Raw genomic sequence first — 21,793 nt, 5'->3', positions numbered from 1 at the left:
AGTATGCACCTGCGTGACCTGTTAAGTATAGTGGTGTGTAAATGTCGCTCTATCCGAATGTCATCTAACAATTTGCTGGAGAATTAAAAAAATATAAATAAATAAATGTATTCATACATTCCCTGTATCGATCATATGCCATTATCATTCATCCTGTAGCAATTGATTCATTTTATTTATTTATTTTACATGTTGTTTTCTGATACAAGACAAGCTTTAGAAAACATACGAATTCATGAATGTGATACTAGGCTCATCAATGAACCTTCAGATAAATCAATTATTAATAATATCCATATTTTTTGTCATAAGTGTTATTGTTAAGATAAATTGTACAAGAAGACCTGGCTTATAAGTTATCTTCCAATAACGGACTGGTTCCCAGATTTATAGCATATATTACATTTGTCATTAGAGATACATTTTTTATTTATAGTATTAACTTGACCAATATCTCTTACAGCTGGGGATGTCTAGGCTATTGCAACACCTACAGATGTAGGATCTTAATTTAATCACTCTTTTGTTGCTGAGAATTTTCCTGCACAGGAGGAAATGCAAACTTGTGGTGCATTCGAGGTTTAAAAAGGCTTCTAAAGTTTGTAACTTCCACTTAAAAATGTCAGACTTGATTTTCCATAATGAAAAATGTAATAACCCCTACAAAAAAATGCCCATTCATTATAATTCACATAATTAATTTCCTGTTGCTGCAGGATTATTTTCCTGCTGTAGAAAACTGGCTCAAATTAAGATCCTACATCTGTATCAATGATTATTTACACCTCCATGAATGAACCAAGTCATTCCACTCTCAGCACGCTTACCTGTAGGGGACTTTGAAGGGGACTCCTTTGAAGTGCGTATCAACATCTGTGCTCTAAAAAGCCTTCTCAACAAGCGCCCTTGGCTAATGAGAACCAGAGGGCTCACAGGGAGGGGAAAACACCTTTGATTTAGACCAGGTAGGGAGGCCTCGGATGAGGTAGCTTGCAGCTGACCTCCACTGGGCTGAGCCTATATCCAGGCTGGATGAAGAGATACTGTCACCTGTCGGAGGCTTTACTGGCCTAGCTTTACCTGGTTCAGATAAGCGCCTGATCAGATGTGGAGGTATCCCCAGGTACAGATGAGCTTGTGTTGGCCTGAACACCCATGTACAGAAAAGACGGGGCCTCTAAACCTATGCTATTTAAAGGGAAGCCCTTTACAGTGAACAATGAAACAGTCCATGTAAGCCTGTAGCTCTGCAGTAGTCTGTCGCTGGAGCTGTAGGACAGGTCTTAAACAAGCTCAGATGAAGGGTCGCTGACTGCTTGTTCTCTCTGTGTGTGCGTGTGCGTACGTATGTATGTATGCATGTGTGTGTGTGTGGACCAAGCTCAGAGAGGTCTACTTTAGCACCAGCGGATCCTTGTTCTCCTAATTGCGACATGTCTTGGCCGTTAGTGCTAGCAGGCCGTGGTTACGCTAGCAGTCTCAGAGGATATGCTAATCTCTTAATTAGAATCGCTCAGAAGAGCTTTCAACAGTCTACCACTCTCCCTCTCCTCCCCCGCTCCCATTCTCCCCACTTCAACACCACCATCTCTCATCTAGTGTCCTCTCTGCGCCCCTGTTTTCCCTTTGAATCTCCTTCCCATCTACCCTCATCAGCTTTTTCTCTCCCCTCCATCTCCCCTTTCCTAACCTGTCCCCCTTCATCTCTTGCTGTCTAGGCCAGCCAGGTCACCTGTGATACAAGTCAGTATTCGACATCCATCCATGTCAGGAGATGTGTAAACTGACCCCTAGGGGGAACAGTGAGCACTGTTACCTTCAAGTAGGTTTCAGTTGTGGAAGGGGATTTATTTTTGTATTCTTTTAAAATGTAACCTTTATTTAACTAGGCAAGTCAGTCAAGAACAAATTCTTATTTACAATGATGGCCTTCCCTGGCCAAACCCGGACAACGCTGGGTCAATGGTGCGCCGCCCGTTGGGACTCCCAATCACGGCAGGATGTGATACAGCCTGGATTCGAACCAGGGACTGTAATGACGTCTCTTGCACTGAGATGCAGTGCCTTAGACCGCTGCGCCACTCGGGATGGCGGATGGGTGTAAGTATCTGCCTCCGATTGCAAGTTTGAACAGTGATAAAAAGTTGTTTTAATACTTTAGTTTTAAGCCTATCCCAATCCTTAACCCTTACCTTAACCATTCCGAGTTAATGCCTAACCTCAAGAATTCTGAGTTGATGCCTAAACTTAACCTTAAAACACCACAACCTTAACAATTTGACGTTTGAGAAACATGGATGAACATCGAATTCTGAAGTGAGACAGAGCCGGTAGGTCTAGGCACTGGCTACAAAGACTGACAATGAAAAACTAAAACCAACAGGTGATTAGATGACAGTGTGTAATTATGCTAATTACACCGAGTGAAGGCTGCTAAGTAAACATCTGACATGATATTGCAAAAACCAAAGTTGAAGCTCTCATTTCCCTAGCGCTCTGTAGGAGAAATAGAGACGGCCCTTTAGCCACCAATGCCTAATTCTCCAGCCTCCCCCCCCCCTCCCGCATTCCCTCAAAGCATCTCTCACGCCAAGTTCCACACCCAATACCTCAAGGAGATTGGGCGGGGAGAGAGAAGATGGGTGGCTGAGGGAAAGGAGTGTATAAAGCCCTTAAATTGAAAAAAATGTGTGTGTGTGTGTGTCAGGGGGGGGGGGGGGGGGCACAGAAGGTCCCTCAGATAAAGGCCAGTCATATCATCACTCTCCCTCCCTCTTCTCCCTCTCACACACAGATACATCTAACTGCATCAATTGACAGAGAGAGGGAGCATACCAGTGCTTAAGGACGAGAGAGGCACCATACAGCCTCCCACAAATCCCAGCCTGCATGGAGTCCAAACACAAATCAGGGTTCGACGTGAACGCCTGTTCACATACCTGCTTCCCCATTCACACACTACTTCTAAACGGGCTCTCCAGGACTGGCGCTTTAAAAAAAAGGGGAGATATTTTTACATGAAATGTGATGCACAGGATGCAATCTCTACTGGCAGTATTCCATTTCTGAGTAAAGTACCTTGCAGTGGACGAAGCATTTTTGGGCTAACAGCTTGACATTGTGTCAATATGAAGCCAACTGTGTTTCACAGAGGAAGACAAAAATGCTGTTAAAGTGGTCTACTGTTGAGACGGTAACACAACAGCTCTTATACTGACAGACCCATTATAGAACCACTCACCCTGGAGCATAGTGTCACTGAGCATGCTACCAGTGTGTGTGGCCAGAGGTTAGAGGTAAAAAAAAAACATCTGGTCCTGACCCTATTCAGCTGACCTCTTGTTCTATTGATCCCAGAGACACCGGTGGTCACGGGCCGGCCCTATCCCCAACAGGCCTGCGTTGGTGTTTACAATAGATTGATTCAGAATTATGGTTGTCTTGTTTGGGATACAATGGCTGAGCTATATAGGCCTACAGCCAACTCCCGATATATTCAATGACTTGAGACTAATGAAATCAAGCACTAAACTGAAGCAAGTAGTACAACATGTATTTGAATGGGAAAACGGTGAACTGCAGTGCACTGGAGGAGAATGACACGTATCAGGAGTGAACAGTAGAACGCAGAATCATATTACAGAGGGAGATCGGTCCACTTGGTTGGATGGCATGTTACTACTGCCTCTGCTCGTGCCGTGGTTTCATTCATAATGACTAGCTGGGTTCCACTTCTAATTCCATTCATGTAGGTTATATGCTGGCTTGGCTACACACCCTGTGTTGTGTTGCATTCTGGGGCAGAACACACCACGTCAGCCAATGACCCTGAGCCTGTCTTCTAACCAATCACTCAGAGGCATGCTGTCAGGTGACATCACAATTTACAAAAAACTTTAATATATATATATATCTCAGATATCTCAGATATATATATAGTAAAGTTTTTTGTAAATTGTAATCCAGAGTGATGTCACTCTGGATTACAATTTACAAAAAACAATTTACAAAAAAATAAAATAATATATATATATAGTAAACAGCAGGGGGTATCCAATGTTGGCCAACATTGACTCACTACTAGTAAATGTCACAAATAACACTTGGCATGTGCAGCAAGGTCACATTGTGTAATTAGCGATGATTTACTAAAGCGACAAGTGTTTAGACTGAACGAGACTCATTCGACCCTCAAGACATTGGAAACACACAAACATTGTGTAATAGCGCACACACACACACACAGAGAGAGAGGGAAGTGCTAGTTCTTTAGGAAAATTAGTTTGTCAGCTTCAGATGACTGTTTTGCAAGGTTGTTCCTCTACTGCGGTCACAAGATGGTCCCAAATGTTGAGTCACAACAAATGTCAGGGTTTTCAGTGTGTTCAGCACACCACCAGCATTCCTACCTCACTGCCACCTCTTGCTTTAAATGAAGTCATGCTAATGGAATTTGTGCTAACCAGGTTTGCTTGAGACAGTGACGCAAACACAGAGAGCCATTGATACTTGTGGGTTGGGACGGGCGTATCTCACAATCCTATCTCACAGTCCTCCCGATCTACACGGCTTCGTCCTCATTCGCTCTTCTAGAATCCACTCGCCTTGTCTCGACACAATCAGCTTACTCAGCAGCTAGACGTGTGACGTATAGAGCTGATCAGATGTTTTATTCCATACAAAGAGGTGTGTAGGATCTACACAATACATACAGCATCTGTATGTATGCCCCCATGTGCTTTTCTGTCTCCGCACCCACTCTCTCTTTCCCCCTTCTCCTTCTGTAAGGCCTCTTGTTAAATGGGACCAGCACACAGGGCAGCAGTGGAAAAACACGTTATTTACAGCATTCGTATGATCATAATGCGGCGCTATTTAGGTCAAGGACAACGGCGCCTTTGATTGTTTGACCCATGGAAAAGTTGGTGCTAAACCTCAAATGAGCAGGAACTCTGATCCACGCAGACTAGCCAGTTTAATTTCATCAACACCACTGAACATATATCAGCAGACTAATGTTTTCGAACTCTGTCAGAGGAATGAACGGACGTGTAGAAATTGGTTGGTTTATGCTGTATAAAACGTGGAATAACTTCTGTTCTGTTAGTGGAACGTCTGTTTCAGGTTCTCAGGCCAGCCTGCACATTTCAGTTCAGTGTAATATTCCTGTTTCCTTCTTCCATTTTGTATTTGACATTGGGCCAGTCAACTGAATGAAGTTCAGTGTGTGTATATATATCTTCAATAAACAGCCGCAGTAGGCGAGAACAGCACAGCCTCATTGTGTTCAGTAATAATGTCCAAACAGCACCACACCCTGTTTCTCAACCCAAATACAACATTCAGCATTCCGCCCCCATTCACTGCTCCAGACACAGGACGCACGCACACCTCATTACATAACCAACAGCTAACGATGCACAATCAGTTTTAATACAAAACCCTGTTTTAATAGCATTGTGTGTAATTCGTAAACTAGCTTATTGTAGCTCATAAATATCCGAGCAGTTCATCTCTGTGACAATGTGTGTGTGTGTGTGTGTGTGTGTGTGTGTGTGTGTGTGTGTGTGTGTGTGTGTGTGTGTGTGTGTGTGTATGAGGTTAAGGTGGTGACCGCTATAAACACTCGCCTGTCTGGAGGCTGGTCTGGGTGGACAGATCAGACCCCCGACACCCCCCCGAACTCCCCCATCCCAGAGGGAGAAAGAAGGGGGAAATGATGAATGAACTGAGAGATAGACGAGGAAAATAAGGAGTGACGGGGAAAACGAGGAAGGACGAAGGGGGGGTGTGGTTGGAAGGACAGGGAGCAGAGAGAGGCAGAGGGAGAGAACAAGGGGATGGAGGGAGGGAAGGAGGCAGTGAGCCAGAGAGTTCCCTCTTGGCATTGGGCCCGGCAGCTACATCTGACGTGTGTTACTGTTACTGCCAGACTTCCAAATAACTACAGCACTAGAACTACATACACTGGCTACATAAACACATACAACAGACTGGCTACATGAACACAGATTTAACTACATAAAACACAACTACACACACACACTCCCCAACTCCCCCATCCCAGAGAGAGAAAGAAGGGAGAATGATGAATGAACCGAGAGATAGACAGGGAGGAAAAAGGAGTGACGGGGAAGACGAGGAAGGACGAAGGAGGGTGTGGTAGGAAGGACAGGGAGCAGAGAGAGGCAGAGAGGCAGAGAACAAGGGGATGGAGGGAGGCAGTGAGCCAGAGAGTTCCCTCTTGGCATTGGGCCCGGCAGCTACATCTGACGTGTGTTACTGTTACTGTCAGACTTCCAAACAACTACAGCACTAGAACTACATACACTGGCTACTTAAACACACATTAACTAAACAACTACATCACACACACACACACAAGCTGGCTACATAAACACAAACAGATGGAAAAGAGGGACAGAGAGGGAGAGAGAGCGGCCACAGCCCAGTGTCGTTAAAATATCAGGAAGTGAAATGGCGAGGAGAAAATATGCATGAGGAACACAGAACATGAGGAAACCATCCAGATTTCCACTTCCTCTGCGCCTACAACACTCCACCTCTGACCCTTTTGTCCCACCCCCTCTCCTGTCCCCTCATCCACCTCTCCTCTGAGTTTAACCGCCGTACCGTTACCATACATAGGGAGTTCAGTAAACGAGTGCAACGCATCGCTCTCCTTCTCTGGAGCCAACGTGAGTTCCACAACCAGTGCAGTGCAGTGCAGTGCAGTGCATCCCTCCCTCCCTCCCTCCCTCCAAATACCTTCCATTGGTTCCAGTAAATGACTACACCTCATCCTAACCTCACCACTCTCCCTCTTCTTCTCTCGCTCCCTCTCTGCCCGTCTCCAATTCCGCTTCAGATCAGCTTTATTATAGCAAGAATGGCAAGGCCACCGTTGCTCAGGCAAAGTGAGACAGACCATGATATTAAAAACAACAAATCATTATGGTGACAATCAGGTATCGTGAGAGACAGGACATTTCTTTTGAATACTATTGTGAGGATCTAAAAAGCATGTTTTGCTTTGAATATCTAAAAATAAAAAGATATGAGAGACGGTGTACTACTAAAATGCAGAGGCTGGCTATTTATGATCATCAACAATTTGCTCTGATAGAGAAAGCCAAAACGAACAAACAGGCATGCATTAACCATGCTGCTGAGGATTATAATAGAACGCAGGAAATAACTTAGTGGCCTACTATCTGAGAGTCCCTCGCTTCACTATGTGTGTATGAATGTAGGTGTGCTCTCAATGTAAACAACCATCTGGGTTGGGTACCAGAGTCACACCCGTTTCATCAGCGGCAGCATGTTAATGGCCCCTATCACCGTCTCCATGTAATCCTCTTGCCTCGGACTTGCTCTCCTCCCGCTCTCTCTCACAATCCCTCTCCGCTCCATTCATCCCTCCCCCCCCTCCCTTACTCATACATGTTCTCTCTATCGCTCTGTGCCTCTCTCTCCATCACGTTCTCTCCTTCATTAGCATGTTTTCTAATCAATCCAACCTCTTCATCAGTGTTCCACATTTTTGCCTGTCTGCTAATATCCACACACACACACACACACACATCCTTGCAGCAGGAATAAAGAGTCACATTGTTTGGCACCATAGATGAACTCAACAATGACAACCTCATGTGTTCAGAAACTGGTGTGTGTTTGTCTCAACGAGTACGCCAGTGATGTTGTGTGATAATGAGCTGAAGCCGCACGCCCCCCCCCCACACACACACCTCTACTCTGTGTCGATCCTGTCAACACTCCACAATCCCACAATGCACCACAGGGACTCTCAGGGGACACTTCACTTCCACGCTCTATTAATACAACTCGCAACACATCTAGCAGCTGTGTGTGTGCGCCGAGCTGTCACTTCACACCGACTCTCACTCACACACACAAAATTGACGGAGCCGTCAGCCTGCTTGCAGCTCCTCACATCCTCAGCAGCAGTCTGCAACACCTTAATGAGAAGTTCATCATGACTAAACACACACATACAGAATGGAAACGAACAAAGGAGAGGAGAGTGCAGAGAGCAGATTAGTGTTGCATGGTATACCGAAACCTCTCGACTTTTTCGATACAAGAACAGGAAAAACGGTTCGGTACTATAATTATTATTTTATTTATTTTCCCCTTCGGTACTTCTATCAAATGTGTCTCATGTCGTCTACTGATTGAGAGAGGATCAAGTCTGTCCATCAGTGCAGCCGATGCCCCCTTAAAGCGCAACGTGCCTGCTCTACTTACTCATTGCTAGCTCTAGCCTGAACCACTGCACTCACGCGGAGCCTGGCCTGCATCTCCACTTCTGCTGCACAGAGGCTAACATTTACATTTTAGTAATTTAGCAGACGCTCTTATCCAGAGTGACTTACTGGAACAATTAGGGTAAAGTGCCTTTGAATAATGCAATATGGCATGTAGCTAGAAATGTCGAAAGTGTTCGCAAAACAATGTCCATTAGAGTCTAGAACACTTTACAATGCAAGAAGATACCGGTAGCTTCCAGCTTTGTAGATTGACTTTCCTTGCTAGCTTACAGCTGAGAATAACATTAATTCACTACCCTAGTACCTCGTTTGTGATAAAGCAAAAATACTGCTGATATCATAGCTGAATGTAGGAGTAACTGGGACATATACACACCCACATACTTGTGTGTGTGTGTATGTGTTAGACTAAATCTATACATAAAACATATTATATACACCCAGGTGGCGACACGCATCTCTGCGTGCCTGGCAGTTATACTATATGGCCAAAAATATGTGGACATCTCTTCAGATTAGTGGATTTGGTTATTAACAGTCACGCCCATTATTGACCGGTGTATAAAAATCGAGCACACAGCCGTGCAATTGCCATAGACAAACATTGGCAGTAGAATAACCTAACTGAAGAGCTCAGTGACTTTCAACGTGGCACCTCCATTGGATGCCACCTTTCAAACAGGTCAGTTCATAAAATGGCTGCCCTACTAGAGCTGCCCCGGTCAATTGTAAGTGCTGTTATTGTGAAGTGGAAGAGTCTATGAGCAACAACAGTTTAGCCGCGAAGTGGTAGGTCACAGAAGCTCACAGGATGGGACCGCCGAGTGCTGAAGCGTGTGGCGTGTAAAAATCGTCTGTCCTCGGTTGCAACACTCACTAACGAGTTCTAAACTGCCTCTGGAAGCAACGTCAGCACAAGAACTGTTCGTCGGGAGCTTCATGAAACAGGTTTCCATGGCCGAGCAGCCGCACACAAGCCTAAGATCACCATGCACAATGCCAAGCGTCGGCTGGAGTGGTGTAAAGCTCGCCTCCAATGGACTCTGGCGCAGTGGCAACGCGTTCTCTGGAGTGATGAATCACGCTTCACCATCTGGCAGTCCAAAGGAGGAATTTGGGTTTCGCGGATGCCAGGAGAACGCTACCTGCCCCAATGCATAGTGCCAACTGTAAAGTTTGGTGGAGGAGGAATAATGGTGCTGGGCTGTTTTTCATGGTTCGGGCTAGGCCTCTTAGTTCCAGTGAAGGGAAATCTTAAAGCTACAGCATTCAATGTCATTCTAGACGATTCTGTGCTTCCAACTTTGTGTCAACAGTTTGGGGAAGGCCCTTTCCTGTTTCAGCATGACAATGCCCCTGTGCACAAAGCAAGGTCCATACAGAAATGGTTTGTCGAGCGGAAAAGAGGTGGGAGAATGGGAGAATGGGGATTGAAGAGAGGAGTGTAATAAGAAGAGAGGTGAGGAGCGGGGGATTTGAACGATGGAAAATAAACCGGTCAGCCTCTGCGTGAGCCCAATCCTTTCGGAAAGATGTCCTCTCTTCCCACCCAATCGGGAATTGAAACAGGGAATTGAAACATCACCGCCCAGAACAAACAGTCCTGTAGAAAAACCTTCAATAATGGGTTAGCGGGGTTGGTTACATAATTATTTTTTTTTTAAACGTAACAAGAGAAGTGAGTATAATGGACGTTGGAAGTTGCTAGGTTAATGCATTCTGTTTAGATAGCTACTGATGAGGTTTCCTAGAGTGTTACAGTTCTGGCAGGCCACCCAAGCCCACCCAGAGCGTAAGACAAAATATATAATATGTACAATTAGTTGGGAAGATGCAGCATAGTGAATACTAGAATATTAATTATGGTAGTCACATATATGGAATGATCGCGGCACAATACACAGAAACAGAGTCTGCAATACACACCAACTAGCATAACAGACGCCAACAATACACGCCAACTACCATAGCACACACCTCCTAAAATAATGCACACTAACACAACACGGGCCAACAAAACACAATGAAAATGAGTAAACAACACACGTAACACAGAGCCTGTCAACCCTGTACCAACGTGTGCAAGACACATTCACAATAACACAGTTTAGACAAAAGTACAACACACAAAGAGTGCGGTACGACAGAGTTTAGTCTGGGTTCAAACCCTCTGGGTTCAAACCCTGGACTATAAGGATGTGCCTCCGTGTGGTCCTCGGTTGATGCTACCAACACAAAGGGTTGTGGGTTCAATTGCCACAGGGAATTCATGACAGTACAGGGAGTGCAATCCAGTCTTCTAAATGGCATATATTATTAACCTTGTTGGGCCCCTGGGACCAAGACTGAAGAGTAGCATATTGTCCCAAGGGTATATATTAGCTTAAAAGGGGCAATCTTCCCCATCAACCTTGGCAGACAAGTCCCCTCGGGCACAGTGGAGATTTGAAGGATGGATGAGCAAGAAGGAAGCTGAGGACGATTAGATCGAAAAGATGGACCAGTAGGAAGCTGAGGATGATTAGATCGAAGAGATGGACAAGTAGGAAGCTGGGAATGATTATGTCGGTAGCCATGGTGTCTTTATGATGGGGACTGGTGAGATTTTGTGAATCCCTAACCACCCCCTTTCCCCCTACTAACTCGCTTTGAGGGACCTCCATTATCACGTGCTGCTGACACAACTCAAGAGGGTGACTTCCAGAGGGTGGCATGGTGGAGACACAGGGGTAGTCATTCATGCATGTGACTAGTGGATTAACGAGGCAGAAAAGGATGTCCCACAGGATCATGGGACAAGGACAGAGGACACATTCCTCTGCTCAGAAGTTGCTGACCCCTGCCAGACCGTACAACACCTGGATAGGTATTTTACACATCAGCTGACATACTATATTATAGCAATACGCCAGTCGACGACGTGGCATGCAACCACCGGTTGATGCATGCAACCATTGGTTGGTGAATGCGACGTTTGAGGAGGGGAACGCAATCTATATGACGATGTCACACTGAAAAGCTGACATCACCGTTTGCTGCTCTGTCTGGAGTACGATGGAGTTTCAGAGTGCGTCTTGAACCAGCAAACCCGCAATTACGTTCTTCTATAAAGGCCGATACCCTTTATCAGAGGGACGAAACACACTTAGAGAGATGTTTGCTGCCTTTTTCAGACAGTCCAAGATAATAAATAACCGGCATATCACCATACAGACAGGACAGAAAGGCAGGACAGACACACAGCACTATGCATGCATGCAGTGTCATTTACTATATTGATAATGTGAGTGTTATTGATCAGGTTATGAGTTGTATTGATCAAGTTAACAGACATGACACAGAACATTCCCTCAGTCAAAGAGATGAATGAGACACACTATAATAATAATAATAATAATGATGCCTGTGACAGACGATGCTATACATATACAGAACCAGTCAAAAGTTTGGACACACCTACTCATTCTTGTGGTTTTTCATTATTTGTACTATTTACTACAATGTAGAATGATAATGAAGACACCAGAAACTATGAAATAACACATATGGAATCATGTACTAACCCCCCCAAAATATATAGTATAATCATTTTTAAAAAGTGTTAAACATATAAAAATATAATTTATATTTGAGATTCTTCAAAGTAGCCACCCTTTGCCTTGATGACAGCTTCACACACTCTTGGCATTATCTCAACCAGAATGCATTCAACTAACAGGTGTGCCTCGCTAAAGTTGTAGAATTTCTATCTTAAAAAATTTGAGCCAATCAGTTGTGTTGTGACAAGGTAGGTGTGGTATACAGAAGATAGCCCTATTTGATAAAAGACCAAGTCCATATTATGGCAAGTACAGCTCAAATAAGCAAAGAGAAATGACAGTCCATCATTACTTTAAGACACGAAGGTCAGTCAATACAGAAGATTTCAATGTTGCAAAAACCATCAAGCACTATGACGAAACTGGCTCTCATGAGGACCGCCACAGGAAAGGAAGACCCAGAGTTACCTCCGCTGCAGAGGATAAGTTCACTAGAGTTACCAGCCTCAGAAATTGAAGCCCAAATAAATGCTTCAGAGTTCAAGTAAGAGACACATCTCAACATCAACTGTTCAGAGGAGACTGTGTGAATCAGGCCATGGTCAAATTGCTGCAAAGAAACCACTAGTAAAGAACAGAAGAGACTTGCTTGGGCCAAGAAACATGAGCAAATGGACATTAGTCTGGTGGAAATGTGTCCTTTGGTCTGATAAATCTCAAATTCTGACTTTTGGTTCCAACCGCTGTGTCTTTGTGAGACGCAGAGTAGGTGAATGGATGATCTACCACAGCATTCTGCAGCAATACACCATCCCACTTAGTATGCGCTTAGTGGGACTGTCATTTGTTTTTCAACAGGACAATGACCCAACACACCTCCAGGCTGTGTAAGGGCTAAGGAGAGTGATGGAGTGCTGCATCAGATGACCTGGCCTCCACCCAATTGACATGGTTTGGGATGAGTTGGACCGCAGAGTGAAGGAAAAGCAGCCAACAAGTGCTCAGCATATTGTTGCTGAGCCAACAAGTGCTCAGCATCCAACAGTCCTTCAATACTGTTGGAAAAGCATTCCTCATGGAGCTGGTTGAGAGAATGCCAAGAGTGTGCAAAGCTGTCATCAAGGCAAAGGGTGGCTATATTTTGATTTGTTTCACACATTTTAGGTTACTACATGATTCAATGTCTTTTTTCATAGTTTTGATGCCTTCACTTTCATTCTACAAGGTATACATAGTCAAAATAAAGAAAAACCCTTGAATTAGTAGGTGTCCAAACTTTTGACTGGTACTGTATGTTACAGCATTAAACACACAACAAGTAGTAGTCAATAAGTTAAATATGTAATCTTTTTCTGAGGCTGTTCCTGAGGGGAAGGTGTAGCCTACAGTATGATTAGACATTTTCAGTTTACTGCAGCAGTCACACCTAGTCTAGTCTTGTCTAGTCTGGAGTGAAGGTGAAAGTGCGTATATGGGATAAAGGCCGGCTTTAAAAGGGGGGAGCTCAACCTGAATGTTCTGAATATAATAATATTGCAATAATAGCCGTGGCACTTGACACTCCGCTGCCGGAGGAAAATAACAGCGCGGATGACCTCCTTTGGAGGTCACACAATCTGAAAAATAGTCACGAGCAGATTTTGCGGGGTCTCCCCCTGTAGAAACGCAATAGCGCGAGGACACACCCAGAAAAGGAAGGAGAATGGAGAGGAGGAGAGCTGATGCCCATCCCTTGGAAATTATGTAAGAAGGATTTACTTCTCGCAAGGAGCGAGCGCTTGTTAATTAAACAAGGTTGTCTCTTCTCTTTCGAAGCTCGAGCTAAACATATTCTGTTCGAGTCAAAAAGCACAACCATTCACTACAGTTGACATGTAGAATCTGAACTAGGAAGAACTAATGGATCAAGCTAAACCGGCATATCCAATAATGGAGACACAAAGCTACGCACAGATAAATACACGCACACGCGAGCACGATCAAATACACACGAGACGACCCTGATGACATTTACGCGGAATCTCCAAATAAAACGATAGGATAAACCCATGAGCTCATAAAATGCCTCCCCAGATATGAACAACAATTGTCTACGTGAGACAAACTGTTGCGACAAACACTCATTGGTGAAGGACACAGACTCCATGTCTGAATAGTAGCCGCAACCCCCCCAATACGGAAATTAGATTTCCCACCTGTAAAACATCAGTGTTTATTACCAAACTAGGGGAGGTTGTTTATTCAAACTTGACTATTTTCTCCCAGCAAGACTGAACTCGCTATCTGCAGACAACAGGCGGATGGTTGCATTGGTAAAGCCTGTGCAAAACACACGCATCGCACGAAACCATTAATTCGTTCCACTCACACACCTGTGGAAAATAACCTGAGATTTGGAAGAGAAGGGTAGAGGCAGCAGTCCTTACCCGGATGCTGAGGGCAGTCAGGCGGTCAGGTAGCCTACATGACAACCAGACGGCAGGAGATGGTTAAGTGAGCGCTCCTCTCCTCTCCTCAACTCACACAATCACACACTATCCCGTATCTCAGTCTTCTTCCGCTTCTGTCAGAGCTGGGTAGTGCAAAAGGTCTTTCAGTGAGTAGGCGTACAGTTTGACACCGAAAAACCACACACACCAACAACAAAAAAATCAGTGCCTATATTGATATTGTGCCTTTGAGATGGGGGGAGAAATCCGTGAGATGGGATTTACCACTATGCGATCAGCGCAAATATGCGTGCTGTAGAAGTGCAAGCTATAGCCTACGGTTTTGTTTTTTCCTCATCTGGGCTCCGATGTGACAACTGTGGCATTGCACAGAGACGGGCTTGATCGTGGCACTTTATAGCGTTTCCTTTTGTTTTAGATATCAGCAACTTGACGTGAAGTGTGTGACAAACTAGACCAACGCGCTATGAGTACCAAAAGTAAACCAACTGTTGAGATTTCACTTCGAAAACTAACACCCTTCTCTCCAAATTGGAGGAAAATATCGCGCAGAGGAAGGATCCTCTTGGTGGTCCGAATGCACAGCAGCAGTCCCAATAGATTCACTCCGCAAGGTTTCTTGTTTTGTCTAGGCTAAATTGTGACTGGGTTCACGTGCATCCGCGGTAAAAGTACAGATAAACGCGACCTATCTCCGAACTATAGAAAGATCGGTTCACCGATTTCCGTGGCTGGAAAAACGAAAGAGATATACAGCGTCTGAAGCGAGCGCCGCCACGGAGCGAGAGGGGGAGGCGGAGGGAGAAAGAGGGAGGGACAAAATCGGGATTACCCATTTAAAGTGGATCCTTGAGGAGACATGATCGTTTCTATGGAACAGTTGAATCGATGATCGCCCGAATAGTCCTTTAATGGCATCAGGAAACCTATATAATTATCATATTTCCCCCCAGGTCTGCGTTGTAGCTTGTCTGCTCTGCCCTCCACGGTGTGATTCATGAAATGGTTAAATTTAGGCCTAGGCCTGGCTACATGTCCTCAATACAGGAATAAATGTTTGATTACCAGTAATTTTGCTAATTTACCAGAATATAACCTGACTCCACAAGTAGCCTAAAGTTTAGTAGAATAAGAATGTACCTATAGGCCTAAATAGTGTTTCGGATTATGTTGGGCCCAATAGAAATGAGTCACTTTTTATTAAATTATTATTATTATTAACATTTTATTTAACTAGGCAAATCATAAGAATAAGAATGTAATGTTTCTGAGCAAATCTACATGAATCTGGGTGCTACCATGATTATGGGTAATCATGAATGAATGGTGAATAATGATGAGTGACAGTTATTGGCAGAGGTTTGTAACTCTGTGTCCTTTTGGTCTATTTAACAAATTTACTGCACAGTGATGCCACCATGGAAGGCCAAAACTCCATCCCACCAAAACAGGCTGAAATTTCAGGCGGTCTTTTCAAACAGCTTCTACACTAAAAGGGCATTATCATCATGTTCTCAATTTCACAGTATTATTCCAACCCCATAGTGTGGAAATATATACAATAAATCAAGTTTTCGACTGCACTGGGCCTCCTTAAGGGGGGGGGGTTCTACAAAGCTAACATATTAAATTATTAAAAAATGTTCATACATCGGACGCTACAGGCTTTTTCGTGAGAAGACCGATTTTCAGGATGTGTCATGGTCTGACAAACACCGCTCTAGCTCTGCCACCTTTCACCGCAGATGCGGAAGGGCGACATCGGCTCTGCCACCAGATATCTCTAGTTTAAACCGATAGATGTTGATGGGGATTTTTGTATTATGCTAATTAGATTTCAGCGGGGGCACGGAATTCGACTCTAGTGGGTTAAAGGTAAAAAAAAAAAATCACTATAAAAATACACATTATGTGCACGGGTAGCCATGGAAACGACCGGTCATACTTGTTAGCACATATATGGAGAGATTTACATGCATTTCTATCTTCCCTCTATGCTCAAATCATAGAAATTCATAGAAATGCAATTTTTTGATTAATTAATATAATTTATGAAAGTGCATATTTGACTCAAACGTTCCATGTGTTGTATTAGTATTTGTAAACACTGAGCAAAGGTAGGTTAAAGGTTAAAGGTAGGTTATAGGTTAAAGGTAGAAAAAGAACTGCAATCTGGTTGAAACAATGAGATGGGTTGCTAACATGTGCTAAAATAGTAACGACCATATGTAGATAACAGAGTGTTCTAGGAACACAAACATGTGATTAGCTTGGAGAAAAAGAGCGAGAAAGAAAGAGAGAGAGAATGGTCTCGACTCTAACATACAGTACAATGATTTCAAATGTAAATGAGTTCAAAATGTGTTAATATAAGATGTAAAGTTGTGTAGCAGAGGCGGTTCAGTATATTATGCTCGCATAATGAGCAATCTTGCCCGAAGATTCGTTTTTACCACAAAAGTTAACGCCAAGGCTTTTTATTAATTACATTTTTATTTAACCTTTATTTAACTATCTCTGTGTGCTATCATGGTCCTAGTGTTAGGGTTTGATTTTTGGTTTGATTCCTGGTTTGTGGTTATGGTCAAAAACAGAGACACAAATAAGGAAGTCACAAATCGATATTGTCATAACTTTGTGCCTGAGTTATCCCTCTGAGCTAAAGCCTATGCATTAGTTAGGGGAGCTAACATGAGTCTTCAGTTTTCTGACAGTTTGTTGAACATAGTTCAGTCAGTAAACCACCTTTACTGCATCTACATATAAGACCTGATAGAATACAGAGGCGAGAATGTATGCCCAAGGCCTATACGAAACGCCAACGCATGAAAACACTGCATCTGATATTCATGAGCACCTGTTCTACATGTAGGTGTTACAGGCTGAGAGGTGCCAGTCAACATCTCAGCTCTTCTGTGACTGACACTCTCCCTTCGCACTTAAAGGGATAACTCAACACCAAATCTTGAAGGGGTAGTTCAACACCAAATATTACAGGGACATTTATAAAACAAGTATAAAAGGGACAACTCAACACCAAATCTTGAAGGGACAGGTCAAATTTTAAAGCAAAAAGGTCAACACCATAGAGCACAAAATCTAAATTTTAAAAGTAGTCATTTGTCTTCTTCTTTTATGTTTGAAAAAAGCGTAAAGCTAATATTGGCGATTTACTGACACATGCAGTGCTGTAAGTCCTGAATCTAAACTTTTGTGTCATTTATTTATTGTAGCCACTAGATGTCAGCGATATAGCGTAAAGCCATTGACATACCATAGGCAACACAATTTGAAGAAGAAGACAATGCTCTGATCATTGGCTGATCGTTCCAAGACCATAGGAATCCCCACCCAGTTGACTACTTTAAAAGGGCGGAAGCCCTCAATGGCAATCTCCATGCTAAAACAGGTTATATGAGTACTCTATCTGTCTCTATGGTCAACAGCAAACATTAAAGAGATAGGTCAACACCAAATCTTAAAGGGGAAGTTCAACATCAAATCTTAAAGGGATAGTACAACACCTAATCTTAAAGGGTAGTTCAACACCAAGGTCGGGTTTCCCTGCAGACGTTGTTGATCTGCCTGGATAGGTATTTTACTTATCAGTTAACCACATCATATGTTATAGCAATCTGCTGCCCAACTGCACAGTCGATGATGTGGCACTCAACCATTGGTTGATGGATGCAATGTTTGAGCAGGGGAACATGACCATAATCTTGAAGGGGTAGTCGTTCAATACCAACTCCTAAAGCGGCAATCAGCAGTTGAAAAAATAACAAAGTGTCCTCCCTGGCCCTGTTTCAGTAAAAAGCCACTTCGTTTTTTACATTATTTAGTTTCAGTTTTAGTTTTAGTGTCAGGGACAGAAAGTAACATTTGCTAGGGAGGCTAGGAGCCATTTATGTGTTGTATAGTTTGTGTTTTTTAATGTCACTTCTTGCCACTGGGGGGCAGTAATACATACGGTGATGGGTCAGGTCATAGGTTAGGTTTAAAGGTAGACAGCGAGATGACGTAGATGCACGAAGTAAACAGTAGTAGTAGGTCAAATACCGCAACAACCAGGTGTGTTGAAGCGTGAGGCTAAAGTTCTCCGCTGTTTTGGTCCCGTAGCTACCACTTTGTAGCAGCGGGAAGCGCACCTGTGCACATCCTCTGTGTGACTTTGTGAGAGCAAAGTCTTGCATTGCGCTTATCTCAATGGGCTCTTCGAGCGGATCACTTTTGTCAAGTTGATGGTAACCGCCTGTCAAAGTGTGTTGCATTCTGGGTGGGGACATTTTTTCCGACTTGCGCATAAATGTCGACTGCATTAACTTTACAAAAATCATGTGATCAATGGTCATAATGTTTTGACTGCAGTCGACTGCAAGTTTCTGCAGTTTCTTACTTCATCCTGGCAACACTGCCATGTTGATCTGAGCCTTGCTGTCGGAAAACCACATTAGTGTCTGACTTTCGGCTGTCGCAGATGCACCTCCCCCGACTCCACTCCTTGACTTTTGGTTGCTTTATCCACGCGAACAAGCCCTATATCTGCGGCGTCATCTCGCTGAGTCTCCCTTTAAATGATAAAGTGAATCTCAATGTGACCCGCCAGATTCAGAGGCTTGATGATAACCAAACTAGAAAAAAGCTTCGATTTTTACCCCCCCAAAACTGAACATAATGAATGTCTTTTTAAATGTTTTATTTGAGTTAGTTTTGGAGTCAAAGATAATAGTTTCAGTATAGTTTTAGTTTTTCAAACAGGTTTATTAATTATTTTATATTATTTTACTAAGTTGTTTTTTTCATGATTAGTTTTAGTTCAAGTTTTAGTTTACTATAATAACCTTGGTGTGTGTGTCCATGCGTGCACGTGCAGATGGTTAATTCACCGTCTGACAGGTCCCTGCACTGCAGCATTAGAGATAGAGCAGGTATCAACCCTCCTCTTCCTTCTTATCCTCCTCCTCCTCTTCCTCCCATACGTTTCCTCTCTTTCTATTCCCCTCCTTTTATCTGTCATTCCTTCCCTATCTCCTCTCTTGTCTTCTCCTTCTTACTCTTTTCCCCTCATCTCTTCATGTCTTCCTCTTTCGCTGTCATCTCTCTCTATCCCTTTTTTTAGAGTCTCTCATTACCTCTATCCCCAAGCTCGTTGTCTCTCTCTCTCTCTCTCTCTCTCTCTCTCTCTCTCTCTCTCTCTCTCTCTCTCTCTCTCTCTCTCTCTCTCTCTCTCTCTCTCTCTCTCTCTCCAAAAACATTGAAAATGTTTCCCCTCTGTTTCTATTCCCCTACTTTCTCTCTCATTCCCTGCCCCATCTATTTACTCTCTTCTTCTCTGTGTTGTGTAAGACAAAGTCTCCGTGGGCTTAGCTTTGCAGAGCTGGACAAACACACAGACTGCCAATTAACCAGTACATCTACAGCACCGTACACAACTCATCTCTTCATCTCCTCACCTGGAGCCTTGATCACAGGATAGACACGCGTATTACCAACCGTATCACCAGCCGTATCACCAACTGTTACCATCCACTCAGGTTGGGTAATGGAGAAAATGCATTTGAGTTCTTGTGCTCTCACTCCTTCTGTCACTGTCTCTCCTTCACCTCTATTTCTTTTCTCTTTCTCTCTCTCTCTCTCTCTCTCTCTCTCTCTCTCTCACACACACACACACACACACACACACACACACACACACACACACACACACACACACACACACACACACACACACACACACACACACACACACACACACACACACACACACACACACACACACACACACACACCCTTTCCTTTCCCTGCCTGTCTACCCTCCAGAGAAGGGATGTGATATGTAACGGTGAAACCTGATTGGCTGTTGCTGGTAGCACTGTCCCGTATCCCCTCGTTCTGTTCTTGTTGCCATAACAGCCTTGTGTATCTAATGTCAATACAGCGCTGGCTAGGAGAAGAGAGTAGAGGAGGAATTGATGGGAGGGAGGACACAGTATCAGGGATAACTCTTGCTAGTAAAGGAGACCTCAATCAGCTGTAGCTCATTATGGGATTTCTTTTGGCTTGTGTTAGGACTGACACCTGGTTGGAGACAATGGTTTTGCTGACTTGATGTGTCAATAGAAAACGCCAAGAGCTTTTGGTGTGTAATAGTGTGTTCCCAGGTTTGGGGACCCTTATAGATTCTAGCAGACATTTTATGTTCAGTTATAAAAGTGTCCCTTGCTTCAAACCTATATTGCGCTCGCTGTCTCTCCCTCTCTCTCTTACTTTCCTCTCTCTCTATCCTTTTGTCTCTCTCTCCTATTCTCTCTGTGTATGTGTGTTCTATTGGACGTATTTGAAAGTATTTAAAAAACAAATCCTATAAATAGCCTACATTTTGAATGTATTTTCAAATACTTATTTCACATCTAATTGTAAATATCTGTGTTAAATGCATGGGGGTGTATTTGAGTCGGTGTATTTAGTAAGTATTTTCAAATAGTTTCCAGGTGTAATTCCAAATACTGTACATTCCAAAATTCAACTACTTATCTTAAAAAAAGGTATGTCTAAATACTTACTTCCAAATGTCTTTGAAAGTAATTGAAATACCCTAAATAGTATTTGAACCCAGGTCTGACACACACACACACACACACACACACACACACACACACACACACACACACACACACACACACACACACACACACACACACACACACACACACACACACACACACACACACACACACACACACACACACACACACATTAATTTTCACTTTCACACCTAGAAATAATTGTTTCCAAAATAGTGAGTAAGAAGAAGGAGAGATAGAGACCTTGACCTACTGAAGAACTGTTGTAGCTTTTTAAAAGGGTACCCCTAGAGGCCTAGGCTTACCATCAACATACTTTATAGTTACACATTTGGTAAGAATTCAAGTATAACAACAGTCATCAATCAGAGCGTTTCAACATGTATTTGCTAAGAGAAGAAACTGAAACAGAACATCCCTCCGAGCCAACTGAATGTAAAGTACAGTAACCATAGTTACCTGGAGTCAGTGAGAGGGAGACCACACAATGAGAACATAATGCAGCCCTGGTGGTCTTTCACATTCCCTTTAAAGGTTTCCTTTCTAGTATAGTTTTTTCAATATATACTCACTTAAAATAAAATGTAGTCACCACTGGAGTAACGCAGTTTCTCAGGACCCCCCCTTGAATGGGTGATCAAGACAGCCACTCACAAAGTATAGCCATGGTGCTGAAATTGTGTATGCGGCTGCATACCTATCAAATCAATGATAGGCTTTCTGTGGTGCCAGGGCATGTATAGCGTTGCTTTAGCTAATGGATAAATGTTTATTGGGAGTCTTATTTGTTCGTAATTTTCTCAGGTGAAACCTAACATTTCACAAAGCTATACACAGTTTCGCAATGCTGCCATTTTTAGACTGGTGGCTGGTGGTAATAATGTAATTACTTGTTCAGTAATTAAAGTTGGAAACTAAAACATTGCAGA

The 21,793-nt window shown here is 43.4% G+C and overlaps 1 protein-coding gene across 7 annotated transcripts in view; it reads right to left on the bottom strand.

Moving 5' to 3' along the window:
* The window catches only part of LOC139563299 (plasma membrane calcium-transporting ATPase 1-like), a 168,770-nt gene extending 148,888 nt beyond the window's left edge, over positions 1–19,882 (bottom strand). For 6 of the 7 annotated variants that reach the window (XM_071381930.1, XM_071381866.1, XM_071381916.1 and 3 more), the window contains exon 1: positions 14,257–15,066. The gene's annotated coding sequence lies outside the window, so the exon portion shown is untranslated. Of the gene's footprint in view, positions 1–14,256; positions 15,067–19,733 lie in introns of those variants that run through there. The other variant, XM_071381876.1, reaches the window with a different exon arrangement.
* Positions 19,883–21,793: the final 1,911 nt, after the last annotated feature.

The sequence above is a fragment of the Salvelinus alpinus genome, chromosome 2 (genome assembly GCF_045679555.1).
Source record: "Salvelinus alpinus chromosome 2, SLU_Salpinus.1, whole genome shotgun sequence".
Taxonomy (NCBI): Eukaryota; Metazoa; Chordata; class Actinopteri; order Salmoniformes; family Salmonidae; genus Salvelinus; species Salvelinus alpinus.
This window is presented reverse-complemented; position numbering and strand designations above follow the sequence as displayed.